Here is a 6,000-nt window from a genome sequence, read left to right on the forward strand (position 1 = left end):
TATAAGTAGATTGTGACTTAAAAACTTTTCATTATAATGATATTTTTTTATGTATCATTTATAGTGATGAAGAAGGTGTTAAAATAACTCATATAGAAACTATAGACACCATAGTTTAACAAAATTCTAACTGAGCACTTCAAGTAGTAAAGTAAAATTCTGGCGTTCAAACTGACATTACAGATCTTGATCTTTCCCAAAGAATCTGCAACAGATGACCATCCAGCCTGTAAATGAATACTTTGCTAACCACAAAAAACTCTCCTCTTTGTAGCTGAGGAACTGCCTCTCCATTGACAGACAGACAGTCAGTCACGGTGTCCTTCCATAATCTGAGTGCTGAGTTTCCACTGGTCCAGTTCTGACCTCTGGAGCTGTCATGAGTAAGTTCATTCCTCCCCCGGGGGGAGAGAGCCCTTCTAATATTTGGAGATAGCTCTCAGGGAAGCCTCAGTTCCTCCAACTGTTTCTAAGACATGATTTTCCAGCGAGCCAACCATCCTCACCATCCTGGCAATGACATTTGCTAATGTCCTTATTAAAGTTTGCATCCAGAACCAGCCAAGGGTCTTAGTTTCATTTGAATAGCAAAGACGCAAGTGACTTACTACTTCCCTCCATCTGTGTGCTACGTCTTGGATCTGCATTAGTATTTTGTGGAAATCACATTACACCACTCACTCATGTCTTTGTGGTTAATTATAAAACCCATGCCTTCAAATTCACATGAAATTTATTGACATCTATTATGCTTAAGGCACTGGTAGATTTTACATAAAATATGATTAGATCCAGATAAAATACACATGTATACCGTATCTATTTGTCTGTCTGTCTGTCTATCATCTCTTTGTTTCTTTTAATTGTCCTAGGTTTACAGTCGTGAACTATTTAACCAACTAGATGTTTCCACTAATCTTGCCAGTATCTGGGACTTAGTTCTTACCAATGATTGATTATCCCCTTCTTGCCTGATGAAATTTGTCACTGATAAAGACATTTAAACTGAGTAATTTTTTTTATTAATATTACATGATTTTCACTAGCAATGTTCCTATCTATATTTTAATTTCTTTTCTTGTGCCCTAGCTGGTTTGGCTCAGTGGATAGAGTGTCGGCCTTCAGACTGCAGGGTCCTAGGTTCGATTCTGGTCAAGGGCACATGCCAGGATTGTGGGCTCGATCCCCAGTAGGGTGTGTGCAGGAAGCAGCTGATCAATGATTCTCATCATTCATGTTTCTCTCTCTCTCTCTCTCTCTCTCTCTCTCTCTCTCTCTCTCTCTTCCTCTCTGAAAGCAGCAATAAAAATTAAAAAATTCTTTTCTTGCTTCAATCATAAGCACATACACCAGTTACATACATATTCTTAGAGGTTTTATTAATATTGTTTCTATTGGTATTTGGATATATACTCCTCTCTTTTATTAAAGAAGGAAATCTGAGCTCCCAAGAATTCTTAGTGAGGTCTCATTGTTTCCTTCAGATGATTATCATAACTAATATTAATAGAGTTCTTACTAAATACTGGGCACTTGTAAAGTATGAATGCCATGGTTACCACTATAATACCCACTTTACAGATGAACAAACAAAAGATTGAGTAAAGTCTTCTCATTGTGACTATATATTACTTAGACAAAATTTAAAATTTGAATCAAGGATAATTTATATATTTCCTTAATTTTTTGAAATTGCTTTTCCTACATTTTCTATTTGAATATGTACAGCAGTCTCTTTCTTATATATTATGGTGTGGTCATCTTTCCTGACTGTGCCCTAGCTGGTTTGGCTCAGTGGATAGAGTGTCGGCCTTCAGACTGCAGGGTCCTAGGTTCGATTCTGGTCAGGGGCACATGCCAAACCAGACATTAATTTGACATCATTGACTTATTTTATTCATTGTTTTCTCTGCTATCTGAGATATTTTTTTAAAAAAAGTCACAGTATTTGTACAAACGTTTAATACGCCTATTTTATCCCTATAATTTTTTCACTTATCTGTCTCTGACCACCTGCCTGTAAACTCCTCAAAAAGCTTACCATAATACTTATCTTCTTGTCTCCAACACACAGTCCATTGCCTAGAGATAGAAGATGTTCAATAAATCATGTTGATTGAAGGAAAATAATGGAGGAATGAGGACAGGAGAAAGAGAGAGAGCACAGGAGAGAGAGCAAGAAGAAAGGACCAGTAAAATTCTCTCAGAAGTCCTTGAAGTTGAAATTCCCCCATTATTACCATAACTTGGCCCTTGTGGTTTGTGATAGAAAATCAACTTCTACCGCCTCCATAATATTTCTTCCTTCCCTCCCAAGGATTACCAGGTATTGTTCCTACTCTGTTTTTGACATGACACACCTCTTTTCCAACATCTGTATAGGTTGATCTTTAAAAAAATTTTTTCTACTACTGGGACTGCCAATGTCCAAAGAAATATAATAGCACCAACTTGCCTTAGCAGGTTTTATTTTCACACATATTATCTCATAGCAACTTGAAATAAAAGTGGGACGTTTTTGTCAATGAATAGAAATGGAAAAAAATGAGTACAAAGCATTAAATGACTGACCTAAATTTACGTTACTGTATGTGGCAAACTTTACAGGGCTAAGGAGTCTCGAACTTCTGGCGTCATGCTCTTCCTGCTAGAGCCTTGCCAACCTTGGTTGCACATTGTAATTACCTGGAGAACTTTAAAAACTACTGCTGCCTGGTCTTGCTCCGAGAGCTCTTGATGTAATTGGTCTGGGGGTGTGCCCTTTACATGGGAATTTTTACAAGCTCCTCTGGGGTTCTAATGAGCAGTCAAGGCTTAGAACCAGGCATGAGGACTAGATGATACTGTCTCTCAAGACTAAATGCAGTTCAGAGACACTTGCCCTTGTTTCTGGCTCAAAGACTCAAAGAATGAAAGTCTCCTAGGGTGAAAGCAAGCATCCCCAGGATGCTTCAGGCTGTTTGGTCTGTCTTGATGACAGCAAACATCAGGAAGCCCCCGCTCAATATTACAGGGTACACTGGTCTGAAGGAATTCTTTTCCTCGAACATAAACATTTCCTTATGGGGATCATATTCTGTCGTTAAGGTGCTGTTGCCCACAACCAGATGTAGTGGTTTGTTCTCTGCCAAGCTTTTAATTTGCCATTCTATAGTGATGGACAGAGAACGGTGGATCATTCATACATTTTCCCATATGATTGCCTATGATTATGAGCTAATAATTACAATTATTAAAACACATACTGCATATTCTTCAGAGTTTGAATTTAAACCTCAGGCCATATGGAAAGGAACCCCTTAAGCCTATATAGTATTATTAACTAATGCAACCCCAATAAATTCAACTAACAAATAAATCTCTGGCTATAAAGAAATAAACACTTTATATCATATTATAAAGGCAGTAGAGTATGACAAGAAGCAATAACTGTGGAGTCAGAGGATCTGGTTCAAGTCCTTGGGCCACACTCTATTTGTACTAATTAATAATAACCACACTTATTGAACACGCATGTGCTAGGTGCAGCTATAAGTGCTTCAACCCATGAGGTGTGTGCTGTCGTCATTCTTATCTTACAGACAAAGGAACTGGGACACAGAGAGGTTAAGAAATGTACCCAATGCCACACAGCTAGTAAATGGCAGAGCAAACTGGCTCCAGAACTTATACTCTTTACCAATACATGCTATTCCCTATACATGTGTGACCTTAGTAAGTTACTTAGCTTGCCTTGGTCTTGGTTTTCTCACTTGTAAAACAGAGTTATAATAATAATGCCTAGCTCATTGGGTTGACATACCACTGCGCATGACACGTGTTAGATGTTTAATAAATATTTTTGATAAACAAATAAAAGAATAATACTGGGGTGATTAAAAAACATAATCCAGAGTACACTCTGGAAACCATGCTAGACAAGAATAACATACTATCATTATGGCACACATGACTACTGATAGGTTTGTGGCACAAAGAAGTGGAGAAGAGTTATTACCCCAAATCAAATATAACCATGCATCACTATTTGTAAAATAAAAAGCTTTTAAAAATATGCACAAGAGCTTAATAATATCTCCAGTGATAAGAATGTAACTGCAGAAAATGAAGTTACTGGAAGTTTCCCTTTTATTTCTGAGTAGTTGAAGATGCATTCTATAATCTAAAAGCTTCGTCTTTATTATTGCCAGGAAATTAGGCTGATAAAAAAAGCAGTATTGGATCTCATCCAGCTGAATTATCCAAAGACAAAATGGCCAGCAGCAGATGTAATATTTACATTTATATTTAAAAATTAAGTGCTGGTTATTATTAAAAGAAAGCTCTTGAAACATTCTTATAACAAATCCCTGGAGGAAGAAGAGTCAGGGTGATGAAGAAATATTGCAGCAAGGGCTGGAATCAAAGTCTCAGAAATTCTTCTGGGCTAGAGGTAACCATTACCAGCTATTGCCTTCGCAAAGAGGGTGAATGACATGCTAGGTTAGTGACCCAGAAAGAAGAACCACGTTAAAAATGTTGTATCGGACTCTTTTGAAGAGGAACTGCAGTCAGTGGCATTTCATTATCCTTCCATTTTAAATTGTTCTTTAGTGCAGCACAATAATTTCCAAATTTTGTTAAGTGTTGGCACGTGCTTCATTTTTTCCCTCCTAGCAGTTTGGAGTCTCCAAATGCCTCCCTATCTTTACATGTTATCCCAAAAAAGCCATTCTCTACCAATCGGTTTGGTTTTTGGTTGAAGGAGTTGGACGCTGAGTCATTCCCTGAAAGTGCCAATTGCCTCTTGACAGGGTTTGATAAGGGTTTCTGCTTCCTGGAATGCACCTGAGCTCCTCAGTGCCTCACACATAGTAGGCACTCAAGATATGTTTGCTGAATTGACTGAACAGCAACCAACCACTAACTTCTGAAATGAAGTAAACATTCACATGCCCTGGTATCAAAAATAATAAAATTCTTTATATGGATAGAGTTACTAAAGATAGTCTCTCTCTCTCTCTCTCTCTCTCTCTCAAATCAATAAAAACAATTTTTTTTTATTGAGTTGAGAGAGAGAGAGAGAGAGAGAGAGAGAGAGAGGAAGGGAGAGGGGGGGGGGAGAGAGGAACATTGATGTGAGAGAAACTGCTTATGGTCAACCTGGGCAGTGGTGCCCTGACTGGGAATTGAACCAGTGACCTTTTGGTGTACGGGACAATGCTCAACCAACTGAGCCAGCTGTCCAGAGTAAGACTGTGTCTCTTCAAGCACCTTAAGTTATGTTTCTTAACCATTAATCCATGAGTGAGTGAGGAAGGTAATGTTTATTCATAGAAATAATTAATAACCAACATTCTGAAAGATCCAACTTACTTTTTTATATATGTAAGCTGAGTGCTACTTTTTGGCTATAATTTGTGCCTTAAAACTGGAAATTTTTGTCTGGGCGATGTTTTTTTCTATTGAAACCAATTATGAGACCATCACAATGATGAGGTGAAATTTGATGAGACCACAAATTAAGGCACTGGTTGTGGATGGGGCGGTGTGAAGTGGAGGGAAAAGATTGATGATGTTGTAGGAGATAAAAGCAACAAGACTTAATGAGGGAGATAAAGAGGTCTAGGAAACTTCTGTAATTCTGGTTCTGGCAAGTAAATGTAAGAATGGTGATCTACACTAATCTAGAGAGGTATGAAGGATAAGGTTTTAGGTAATGAATTCACTTCAGGACATCCTAAGTGTGAGATGCCTGAACACCTGTAGGTGAGATGTCCATGCTCAGTTGTAAACATGCTTGCAGAATCCCAGAGAGGACCTGGCTAGTGATGAGGCTTTAGGGATTACTGGAAGGCAGGCTAATGAAGACCAGAGTGGTGGATGAGGTCTCTTAGAGAAAGTGGATAGAGCGGGCTGAATAACAAAGTTTTTTCTAAGGAAAGAGGCAGAGGATCGCTAAGAGAAGAGGAAAACATGGATGTCATCTCTCTCTCTCTCTCTCTCTCTCTCACACACACA

The 6,000-nt window shown here is 38.3% G+C and overlaps 1 protein-coding gene across 1 annotated transcript in view; it reads right to left on the reverse strand.

Annotated features, from left to right (window-relative positions):
• UBE2U (ubiquitin-conjugating enzyme E2U (putative)) overlaps nt 1-6,000 on the reverse strand; it is a 53,176-nt gene that overhangs the window by 19,346 nt on the left and 27,830 nt on the right. The window lies entirely within an intron of this gene.

Source organism: Myotis brandtii, unplaced genomic scaffold, assembly GCF_000412655.1.
Source record: "Myotis brandtii unplaced genomic scaffold, ASM41265v1 scaffold540, whole genome shotgun sequence".
Lineage (NCBI taxonomy): Eukaryota > Metazoa > Chordata > Mammalia > Chiroptera > Vespertilionidae > Myotis > Myotis brandtii.